The sequence below is a fragment of the Panthera pardus genome, unplaced genomic scaffold (assembly GCF_024362965.1).
Source record: "Panthera pardus isolate Hobbes unplaced genomic scaffold, ASM2436296v1 HiC_scaffold_21, whole genome shotgun sequence".
NCBI classification, from domain to species: Eukaryota; Metazoa; Chordata; class Mammalia; order Carnivora; family Felidae; genus Panthera; species Panthera pardus.
Genome location: NW_026526777.1, coordinates 14,544,413 through 14,557,238, shown reverse-complemented (window position 1 = coordinate 14,557,238; position 12,826 = coordinate 14,544,413).

Below are 12,826 nucleotides of genomic sequence, written 5' to 3'. Positions count from 1 at the left end.
AACGATATACGTCAGAAACTTGGATCTACATAAAGAAAGGAAGAGCTTTAGAGAAGGAATAGTGAATATAAAATAAAAACATTTTTGTCTTGCTCTTAACTGAAATAAGAGATAATAATTTATTAAAAATAATAAAAGTTGTAATATATTTGATGATTATAGCTTATGTATAAATGAAAATAAATGACAGCAATGTTACAAGGGACAAGAGGGAGGAAATAGAATTATTTTGTTATTATAATGTACTTGTACAAACCATGGTATACTGTTATTTGAAAGTGGACTTGAATTAGTTGTAAATATACATGGCAAACTCTAAGGCAACCACTTAAAAAATAAAGCTATACTTATTATTGATATGCAATGAAATGAGAGGAAATGGAATAATATAAAATGTTCATTTAAATCACAAAAGTAGGGGCACCTGGATGGCTCAGTCAATTGAGTATTTGACTTTGGCTAAGGTCATGATCTCAAGATTCATGAGTTCCAGCTCTGCGTTGGGCTGTGTGTGGACAGCTCAGAGCCTGGAACCTACTTCAGATTCTGTCTCTCTCTCTCTCTCTACCCCTCCCCTGGTCGTGCTCTGTCTCTCTGTCTCTCTCAAAAATAAATAAACACTAAGAAAATATTTTTAAATAAAAACTAAAATCACAGAAGCAGACAAAATCATGGAAGACAAAAATGGGGACAAAGAATATGGGCAACAAATAGAAAACAGTAACATATAGGGTAGATACTAATTTAACTATATCAATAATCACTTTAAACACCCAAGCTTTAAATATACCAATACAAAGACAAAGATTGTCAGAGTGAATCAAAAAAATAAGATTCAACTATATGTTACCTACAAGTAACCCACTTTGAATATAAAGTCACACAGAAATTAAAAGTAAAGGGATGGAGGAAAATATACCATGCAAACACTAAAAGAAAATGGGAGTGGCTATATTAATTTCAGGCAAAGGAGAACAATGAAAGTTGGGTCAGGGATAAAGAAAGACATTACATAATGATAAAGGGCACAATATTTTAAAAACATTCAACAATCCTTAATGTCTATGCATTTAACAACACAGCATCAAATTATGTGAGACAAAAACTGATAAAACTGCAAGGAGAAATAAATTAATACACTATTGCAGTTGGGGATTTTAATAATCCTGTATCAGAAATGGGCAGATCCAGTCGGCAACAACTCAGTAAGGATATAGTTGAACACAACAGCACCATCAAGCAACTGGGTATAATTGACATCAATAGACTACTTCATCCAACAAGAATAGATCATCTATTCTTCTTAAGTGAAACATTCGCCAAAATAGACCCCATTCTGTGCCATAAAATACAGCTTAACAAATTTAAAAGAATAGGAAGTATACAATGTCTGTTCAGACCACAATAGGATTAAACTAGAAATCAATAACAAAAATATAGCTGGAAAATTCCAAAATACTTGGAGATTAAACAACACCCTTGTCAATAACTCATGAGTCAAAAAAGAAAGCTCAAGAGATATTAAAAGATATTTTGAACTAAATAAAAATGAAAATACAGCTTATCAGAATTTATGAGATCTGGCAAGAGCATCACTTAAAGGGAATTTTAAAGCATTGAATGTATATATTAGAAAATAAGAAAGACCTAAAATCAATAATCTAAGATTACACCTTAGGAAACTAGAAAAGAACAAAGTAAATCCAAAGTAAGTAAAAGAAAAGAAATAATAAAAATTAGAGCAGGAATAAATGAAATTTAAAACAGGAGATCAATGGAGAAAATCAACAAAATTGAAAGCTGGTTCTTTGAGAAGACCAATAAAATGATAAGACTTTAGCCAAGCTAATGGGAAAAATAGAGAAAAAGAAAGAGGGAAAAAGAGGAAACATGAATTATTAATATCATAAATTAAAGAAGCAAGATGACTACATATCTCAATGACATTAAAAGGATAATAAAGGAGTATTATGAACAACTCTATGCCCACAAAGTTGATAACTTAGATGAAATGGAAAAAAAAATTTTTAAAGACTTTATCTGTCAAAACTCACATATGAAGAAATAAACAATTTGGAAGAGCCTATATCTATTAAATCAATTGAATCACTAATTAGTAACCTTCCAAAACACAAAGCACCAGGCCCAGTGAATTCCATTAATCATTTAAGGAAGAAATTATGCCAATTATCTACAATCTCTTTCAAAAGATAGAAGCAGAGGAAATACTTCCTAACTCATTCTATGAGGCCAGAATCACCCTAATATCAAAATCAAACAAAGACATTACAAGAAAATAACACTATAACCCAATCTCTCATTAACATGAATGCAAAAATCCTCCACAAAATATTAGCAAATCTTATCCAACAGTGTATAAAAAGATTTATACACCATGACTAAGGAGGATTTATTCCAGATATACATAGCTGGTTGAACTTTTGAAAAAGCATTTAATGTAATCCATCACATCAACAAGCTAAAGAAGAAAGTCACATGAAAGCCACAGGTATCAATTGATGCAGAAAAAAATATTTGACAAAATCTGACACCAATTCATAATAAAAATTCTCAGAATACCAGGAATAGAAGAGAACTTCCCAACCTAATAAAGAATATCTACAAAAACCCTCTAACTACTGTTAAAAACTGAGAACAAACTGAGGGTTGATGGGGGGTGGGAGGGAGGGCAGGGGGGGAGGGAGGGCAGGGTGGGTGATGGGTATTGAGGAGGGCACCTTTTGGGATGAGCACTGGGTGTTGTATGGAAACCAATTTGACAGTAAATTTCATATATTAAAAAATTAAAAAAAAAAAAAAAACAAACAAAAACCCTCTAACTAGCATGCTTAGTGGTGAGAAACTAAAAGCTTTCCTGTTAAGATCAAGAACAAGGAAAGGCTATCCCTTCTCAACCTGCTTTTCAACATCACACTGGAAGTCCTATCTAATGCAATAACAGAACACAAGGCAATAAAAGGTGTACTGATCGAGAAAGAAAAAATTGTGTGTTCATAGATGACATGATTGTTTATATGTAGAAAATCTGAAAGAATCACCAAGAACAAAAAAGCCTTCTAGAACTAATAAGCAATTACAAGGTGGCAAGATACAAGGTTAATATACAAAAGTCAATTGTTTTCCTACATAATAACAATAAACAAAAAGAATTTTAAATTAAAAACTCATTACATTTACATTAGTGCCAACAAAAAGAAATACTTAAGTTTAAGTCTAACAAAATATGTCCAACACTGATGTGACGAAAACTACAACACTCTGATAAATAGAAATCAAAGAAAAATTAAATAAGAGATATTCCATGTTCATGGACAGAAAGACTCAGCATTGTGAAGATGTCAGTTCTTCCCAACTTGGTGTATAGATTCAGTACAATTCCAATCAAAAGCTGAGTAAGTTATTTTGTGAATATCAACAAATTGATTCTAAGGCCCCAAATAGCCAATGTGGTATTGAAGAAGAACAATGTTGGCACATTGACACTACTTGACTTCAAGACTTACTAAATCTACAGTATTCAAGAGAGTGTGGTATTGGTGACAAAATAGACAAATAGATCAATACCACAGGTTAGAGACCCCAGAAATAGATACATATAAGAATAGTCAACTGATCTTTCACAAAAGAATAAAAGCAAAATAATGGAGCAAATACTGTCCAACTAAGGTGGACATTCACAGGCAAAAATGAATCTAAACACAGACCTTACACTGTTAACAAAAAGTAACACAAATCGTATCATAGACCTAAATACAGAACACAAAACTAAAAACTCCAATAAGATAACATAGGAGACAACCTAAATGATATTGGTATGGTGCTGACTTTTCACATACAACACCAAGCCACTACCTATGAAAGAAATAATTGATAAGGTCAGACCTCATTCAAATTTAAAACTTCTACTCCCTGAAAGCCAATACCAAGAGAATGAGAAGGCAAACCACACATCTGATAAAGGACTGTTATCCAAAATATACAAAGAGCACTGAGAACTCAATAATAGTAAAACTAACAATCCAATTAAAAAATGGATGAAAGATCTGAAGAGACACTTCACCAAAAGATATATACAGATGGCAAGTAAGCTCATGAAAAGATGTTTAATAGCATATGTCATTGGGGAATGGTAAACTAAAACAACAATGAGATAACACCACACACTTACTAGAATGACCAAAATCCAAAATACCACCACCAACAAATGCTGCTAATGATGTAGAGCAATAAGAATACTCATTCAAAGCTGGTAGGAATGCAAAATGGTACAGCCACTTTGGAAGAAGTGGAAATTTATTACAAAACTAAATATACTCTTACCTTATGATCCAGCAATTACATTCTTTGTCGTTTACTCAAATAAATGGAAAACTTACATCCATACAAATACCTGCACATGGATGTTTATAACAGCTTTATTCTTAATTCCTAAAATTGGGAAGCAACCAACAGGTCATTCAGTAAGTTAATGGAGAAATAAACTGTGGTACATTCAGACAATGGAATATTATTCAAGGTTAAGAAAAGAACTACCAAGTTAGGAAAGGCATGGATGGACCTTAAATGCATATTACTAAGTCACAGAAACCAATCTGAAAATGCTACGTATTGCATAATTCCAACTATGTGACATTCTGGAAAGAGCAAAACCATGGAGACACTAAAAGGATCAGTGGTTTCCAGAAGTTAGGGGAGAGGGAGGGATGAATAGATAAAGAGCAGAGGATTTTTAGGCGGGGAAATTAAGTATAATATTACAATCATGGATATAAGTCATCATTCATTTGCCAAAACGCATAGAATGTGCAACACCAAGAGTGAACCCTAATGTAAACTATGGACTTCGGGTGATCACAAAGTGTCAATTATAACAAATGTCCCTGCTGGGGCAGGATTTGATAGGGGAGGCTGCACATGTGTGGGGGCAGGGAGTGTGTGGTAACTCTATACTTCCTACTCAATTTTGCTGTGAAGCTAAAAATGCTCTATAAAATAAAGTTTATTAATTAAAAAAATCTCAATAATTATGATGTTAATAACTTGTTACTAGCGTATCCTAACTCTTAGACCCTAGGTCTTGCTGCTTTGCAAAATCTTTCTATAATATTTTATCTCTATCCACTAATAACGAAGGAATATGCATGCAACACTAAATGTTAAGATAGCTTTGTAAATAGCATGAATTAGTACAAGGGGTTCACCCCCAAGAAATATTTCCAAGACAGACAACGAACGTATTTTGTTATTAAGTGGAACACGGTATACTATACAACTGGGAAACACGAATTAGCTTAGTTGGGAAAGAGGATGATATTAATTTTTCTCTACCATTATAGTCCCCATCACTGCCATCTGCCCTGTCATTTACTGAGTACTCACTTTGTGCCAGACACTGTGCTGGCATAGCTATATGTACTTTCCCAGTTAACTCTCATGCAACTTCGTGAGGTAGGCTCCATTATCCCTGTTTCACTGATGAGAAGCGGAGATATACAGAGGTGCTCTACTCTCCGACACCTGCCAGTCTGCATTAGGAATTTACGGGTTCAATTCAGTTTCGTTTTTTTTTTTTTTTGAACAGATTTTTGGGTATGCCCATGAAAAGGAAAATCATATCTGTTATTTCCTAAAAATGTATCTGAAACACACTAGGTAAGGGAAAGCCTTTATATACGGCAGTCATCTGGCTATTTATCTGGTCTGTCCACTCTATTTGCCATAAAAATAAGTTTCACTGTCAGGTGGGGCCATCTAGACCAGATATCTATCTGCAAGCAAGAGTATTTAGCTACAGAAAGTGGGCAGGGCTTGAAGGTGTGAGGGAAATTCTTCTAAACAATTTAGAAATAAAGCAAATAAGGTTGGCTAATATGCGGTAATGTGATTAAACACTGAGAATGTCTACCAAGGAGTTGCCTATAAAACATGGCAAATTAGGGAGCACTCGAGACTCCCAACGAGGTGGCACAAATCTAGCCTCAGAAAGACAAGAATGGCGTGTGATTTTTAATTCAGTACGAATAAGCCTGTTTTGTGAAGCATCTTTTCTGAGGATATATTTTCTGAACAAAATGGGTGCGATCAGGTAAGAGAGGGCTAATGGTCCAGAGATTGTACAGCTATACCCAAGACCTGTATGCTAGAACAGGTATATCATTATTCCTTGTAAATTCATGTTCTATACCCACCATTTATTAAGTGCTTATTGTGTGTCAGGCAGTTTACATACATTTTACAAATAATCTTTTTTAAAAAGTCTTTAAAACAAGTTTTAATCTCCACTTGGGTGGTTAAAAAAAAAAAAAAAAGGCTTGTGTAAGTCAGACAGCTAAGTAAATGGCAGAGCCAGGATTCAAACACCAGTCTGGTTCATTCTAAACCCACATTTCAAAGCATTGTCTGGTTTTATACATCAGGCATTCATTACTTGTAGTGATAGGAATCTAACCCTTGGAAGAAGATGCTTTTGACATAGCATCAAATTCGAGTTTCTGATATTAAGAATGATATTCTGGACCCGGCTAGTTCTCAATGAGCTATACACACCATCTCAGGAAGTCTCTTGGCAGGCAGCTGGTTGACCTTTTCCAATGATACCTTCATCTTTCAGTGTGCTTTCATTCAAACTGAAGCAGGAACTTTATAATGGCTACAAAAGGATTATTTGATAATGCCTAAAGTTATACTATGGATGGGTGTGATTTAGTATCAGCAAAAAGATACTGTAGGCAATTACAAATGGCATAAAGTGAGGATATCGGCTTCCTTACGGGTTTTCTAATTGTTAAACAAACTGAAACTCTTATCCATGGTTGGTTTTAGGAAACGCCTTTACAGTGAAACCTTGGGTTGCGAGTAACTTGTTCTGTGAGCGTTCCACAAGATGAGCAAACATTTCTAATACATTGTAACTTGATAAATGAGCAAGGACTTGCAGCATGAGTAGTACGTGGGGCCAAATGTCACATGAGCACAATTGAGTCAATGGTTCGTCTCTCTCTCTCTCTCTCTCTGTCTCTCTCTCTCTCTCTCGCTGTGAGATTGTGGGTGATAGTGTCCCATGTTCACATGCTCAGTCTCAGGCTGCGGTGTTTGGAAGAAATCAGTGATTTTTCAAAACGTTGGAAAGTGCCCACAAGCTTCACTAGTGTATTTTGTCCCTTCAAAGCACCTATGGACAGTCCTTTGCTTTTCCATCCAAGAGTGAGCCTGGGAATGCTTTGCTTCATTCTAGGTCAGGCTGCCTGCAGACCCTTTCCTCTGCTGCCTTATTGCCAGTTACATTCAATACAGTCTATGAGAAGAGTTTATTAATACTGTGCTGTAGTCAACATCTGTTAGTGATAGTGAAATTTGTCCTACACAATAACCCTCCTCTCTCTTGTCTCCCTCACACCAGCCACAAAGGTTTTCAAAGGCAAGTGCAGGTTAATTTGTTTATTTTTCTTTATATTTTATAGTTTCTTTATTGTTTTGTATTATATTACCATGTTATAATCATTTTTAGATGAATATTTTTTGTTTGTGGAATGAATCAGCTGAGTTTCCATTATTTCTTACGGGGAAATTCGCTTCGATACACAAGTGCTTTGGATGACAAGCATGTTTCTGCAACAAATTATGCTCACAAACCAAGGTTTTACTGTATATTCTTTTTCCTTCGTCCTTCTTTTCCTATGGGTGCAATTGTCATGTGAGGATAAATTGAAGTTATTTCCGTGTATGAGGGCTTCTAATAATAATTGCAAAGAATGCCCAGGCTCTTAAATTTTAGCGTTAGCTCTTCGAAGTTCACACTTCATGAAAGGCCTGTATCACCTATGTTGCTAAACTATAGCTGCTTTCCAGATCTGTTCCAAGTCCGCATTTAAGAGGATTGCTTTCCTTCAAGCGAGCCCTGCAAAGTGATGCCACCAGCACTAATACTCACAAGTGATTTTGGTCTGTGAAGCATTGTAATTTCACCATCTCTCCTACCTGTGGACATTGGGGGCAGAGGCTGGACATTGGTGATTCGTAGTTTCTAATCTGCTGGGAAGAATGGTTCCCGGATTAGGATTAAAAAAAAAAAAAGACTTTCTCCTCTTCTTTCATCTTGAAGAAATACAGATTCTTCCTTATATCTGATATAAATAGTAATCATCCAGCTTGGCTACAACCCCCTGGAAGCCCTCCGCTCAACTATTTCAGATGTACTGGAATATAAATCACACACACGTGTATGTATCTATCTGTATTTATAGAAACATAATTGTGGTCCCTACAAAACTTTAGGTGTCTGGGCTGCTTAGTGGGTTAATTCAGCCAAAGAAGCACCCGGGGGGGCTGGTATGGTCATTCCTCCTCATTCGGTTTCCTGGTCACACCGAGCACCCCCCAATCTGCACGGCCTCGGGAAGGTGTGTTTATCTGAGGAAAAAGCAAGTGGAGCCCAAAGTGTCTCTGCTCAGAGCTCATGCCCACTGATGACTGATCTTGAATAGGGATGGTAAAACATGGATACTCCTGGTTTCTCTACGCTTTGTTTCAGTTCAGAGATTTAGATAGCACGCAGGGAGCATGGTCCCTGTGGGCAGGGAGTTTTTCTGTCACACCAGAGCCTAGTGTTGGGCCACAGCCAGGATGGTGGTGCCAGAAGTGTTTCCTCAGTGAATTAAAGTTATACGAGTAAATGCAGATAGAAGAGATAACAGCATCACCGCTGGACTTTAAATTTAAAAAAAAAAAAAAAGGAGAAGAAGAAGAAGAAGAAGAAGAAAGGATGTGTTGTGACTTTAAAACAGACTATTGACTTTTGCCTGGGTCAGCGGCTCACACAGTGATTAGGAGTCTGAACCATAATTGTTCTTGTCATCCACACACTTGGCTACAGTCAATATCTTTTAACATATACATTTTTAATCATGTATTAATAAACAAGAAGTTTGTATCTTATCGATGATTGGATTATATTATTGACCAAGTCCACAATTCCACACATGGCTTCTGAAAATATCAACAAGGTCGAAATGTAAAGATCAGGTGAAGTGCTTCAAAGACATAAAAATTAGACTTTTCTCGAACTCTTTGTGTGACTCTTGTGTAGAACGATTCTGAGGAGAGCAGAGGGATCTTGAAATCATTTACCAGTTGAACAAATGATTCTGTCTAGACTAAAGCGAATAGTATAAATAAAAGTGAAACTCAAATTATTCTGTCATCCTGGAATACCGGAAGTGTTTTTGCTCTTCCCTTCACACATTTTGGCTGAGACCGATTGGTGCAGCAGAATTGGATCTGGGCTGCTTTAAGAATTCTCATTGAAGCCGAAAGGAAATAAAGCCCCCGGCAAGCCGAAAATGTTTACTTCACCACTTGCCAAAAGGATTCGGATTTTCTCCTTCCGAGGCTGGGCTCCTCATATTGCGATTCTTCCCCTCCCTCTCCCCGTAAACCTCCTCGTTCTGCAATACATCCTTCCCATCTACGGTGTTTGCTCCTGGTGTGGGTTGTCCAGACACTGGGAGAATGAAAATTTAGACAAGCTATGGGTAGAAAATCTCAACATGATCAGTTCAATTTGAGATACTCTCAGGTATAGGATATAGTTGAATTGTTCTTCTTTCTTCCTCACCCTTCATTGAAACCTCTAGTGTAAACTTAACAATGATTCTTATATCGTCTTAAATCGCTGAGAAACTGAAGGAGATCTACTTCTCTGGACACCACCTCAAACACCACCCCTTCTCCTTCATGTTTGGCCTATGAGCTCCGTCTTCTGTCTTCCAACCACATTCCAATTCCTTCTGCTTGATCTTGGTTCTGTCTTCTGGTTTCTAAAATTCCCTTTAATTCCCTGCCATCTGCAAACTTGTATCTTTAGCTGTCCATCTGCAGTGTGGTTAATTGTGCCAATGTATATTTCTTAGTTTTGTTAACCTCTGGTTATTTAAGATGTGACCCTTCCGAGGAAGCAAAGCGATTGATATGTGGGACCTCTCTTTCCTGTTTTGCAACTTCTTTGGAGCCTGTATTTATTTCTAACTAAAAAAGATTTTAAAAAGTAAATCAGATCTACACATGCCAAAAGCCAATCTCACCTACAGCTCATATTTACATGTTAATACAAATATTTCTGCACTCTCTGGGCACAATCCTATAATTCACAATTACTTTTTTGATGCGGAGGGGTATGGAGAAGAGAGATTATCTTTTTTATTAAAGGGGTTATTTCCTATTTTAGACTTTTAATTATTTTCAGAGAGGAGATTTTTGGGGACAGGGTGGGAGAGCATGAGGGAAGAGGAGGTGAAATGGACTTTAAGCAAAAGAATAAGAAAACAGTCACCTTTGAGCTGGACTGGAAGGAAATCATCAAAAGCACAAATGCCTCGAATGTTCAGATAAAATAAAGTCTTGTCTTTCCACAATGAAATGTATTCAAGTAGAATTAATACTCCTTTGGAGCTCTTCATTTGCATCCGTTAAATATGATAATAATACCTTATGTATATAGTGATTTACACTTTTCAAAATTCACATTTTTACCTCTGTGGTCTTCATAAAAATTCTGTGACACAGGCAAAGAGGGCAAATAACATTTAAATGTTATTCCCATTTAAATACGATTGCAGATCAGAGAAGATCAGTATACTTTCTTCGGAGAAACTAAGACTTGAATCCATATTTTCCAATTCCTAGTTAGACACTCGTCCCATTTCACTATATATGTTATTAGAATAACCAGTTTAGACTTTAGATTTTAGTCTAGTTATGGAGCAAAAACCCACAGAAGTTGTTTACTTTGGGAAAAAAGAATTACTTTAAATAGCAATAATATCCTGACAAATTACATGCTGTGAATGTTACCTAATGAACATTTTTCCTTTATCTATCATTCTGTGACTTTCTTTCTATGTATAAAGCTCTCTGGGGTCTGTCACAGACCTTTACTTTAGTTTAATTTAGAAATCAACTATTTCCTCCTAATCTGTAGCTTGTCTTTTAATTCTCTTAATTGTGTCTTTAGTGGAATAAGTTTTTTACTTTTATGAAACCCAGTTTATCGTGTGTGCGTGTGTGTGTGTGTGTGTGTGTGTGTGTGTGTGTGCATTTTTGGTATCATGAATAAGAAATTTTGCCTAATCCTAGGGCACCAAGATTTTCTCCTAAATATTTTATAATTTTACTGTTAGACTTGTGATGTATTTTGAGTTAAAATCTGTACAAGGTATGAGAATTCAATTGTAGCTCTTTTTTTTTTCATCTATACATCCCCAATTTTTCTAATGCCATTTACTGAAAGGCATGTGTTTTCTCCACTGCATTGGTTTTGCATTTTTATCAAAATCAACTAGCCCTATTTGTGTCGGTATGTCTCTGGATTCTTGATGTTTTCCATTAATCTCTGTGTCTATCACTCTGTCAATACCCTTAATATCTTGATTTCTGTAGCTATATGGTAATTCTAATAATCAGAAAGGGTGAATCTTCCAAATTTATTCTTATTTTTTAGAATTCTTTTTGCTAGTCTGCATTCTCTCTTTATAATCCTTTCTTTCCATATAATTTTAGAAACTCATCTCTATTTACAAAAAACACTACCAGTATTTTAATGGAAATTACATGAAACTCACAGATCATTTGGGGAGGAATTAATTTCATTCTTATGTAGAGTCTTAAACCCATAAACTAAATATGTCTTTCCATTTATTTAGGTTTTCTTTTATTTCTTTTATCAGTTTTTTGTAGTTTTTACCTTAGCAAGCTTCTGTATGTTTTACTAGATTTATACCTGAGCATTTCTTTTCTTTTTGAAGCTATTTTATTATTTAAAAAAAAAATTTCAATGTTTATTTATTTTTGAGAGAGAGACACACACAGAAGGGCAGAGAGAGAGGGAGACACAGAATCTAAAGCAGGGTCCAAGCTCTGAGCTGTCAGCACTGAGCCTGATGTGGGGCTCAAACCTACAAACTGTGAGGTCATGACCTGAGCTGAAGTCAGATGCTCAACTGAGACACCCAGATGCCCCTTTTTGAAGTTATTTTAAATGTTATTGATTTCAATTTTAGTTTCCAATTGTCTCTTTTTTTCTATATAGAAATATGATTAATTTTGCACATTGATTTTGTGTCCTGCAACTTTGCTGGACTCACTTACTGGTTCTAGATTGTTTATAGATTATTTGGCATTTTGTGCATAGACAACCATGTTGTTTGCAAATGATTGTATTTCCTCCTTTGCAATTTGTATGTCTTTTCTTTTTCTTACTTTATTGCACAGGTAAGGACAAGTAACCCAATCAAGTTTCATGTTCGTTTGTTTTTTGGGGTTTTTTTGGCCCAATATAGTATATGCTTTCTGATTGCATATATTTCAAAGTTGTTTCTTACTGATTTCATCATAAGAGATTTTACCTATTCTCTTTCAATAATAGTTTTGTTTTTTGGTTTCCAACCAGTGAGTTACCAGGTAAAACTGTGTTCATTCTTTATTAACTTTAAACAATTTACATACTCCTACTTAACATAAATACTGAAACCATGCTAAAATCCTTTCAAAAAAAAAAACACATAAATGATCCTAGCAAGTCAACAAAGATTCTAAAATTCCTATCGGGCAATTTTCTAATGAAGACTTTACTTTCTAAGAAGACTAGGATTTTATAGATTTATTTTTTCAATTTCATTACAGATGAGACACCTGCTATGTCATAGAACACAGCTGGAGAGGTTAAATCAGTTGAGTCATCTTGCAAACAAAGCAGAGTGTGGGTAGACCACCAGCAGGATATGATGAGAGCCCCTGGGAGGCTGGTGGTGGG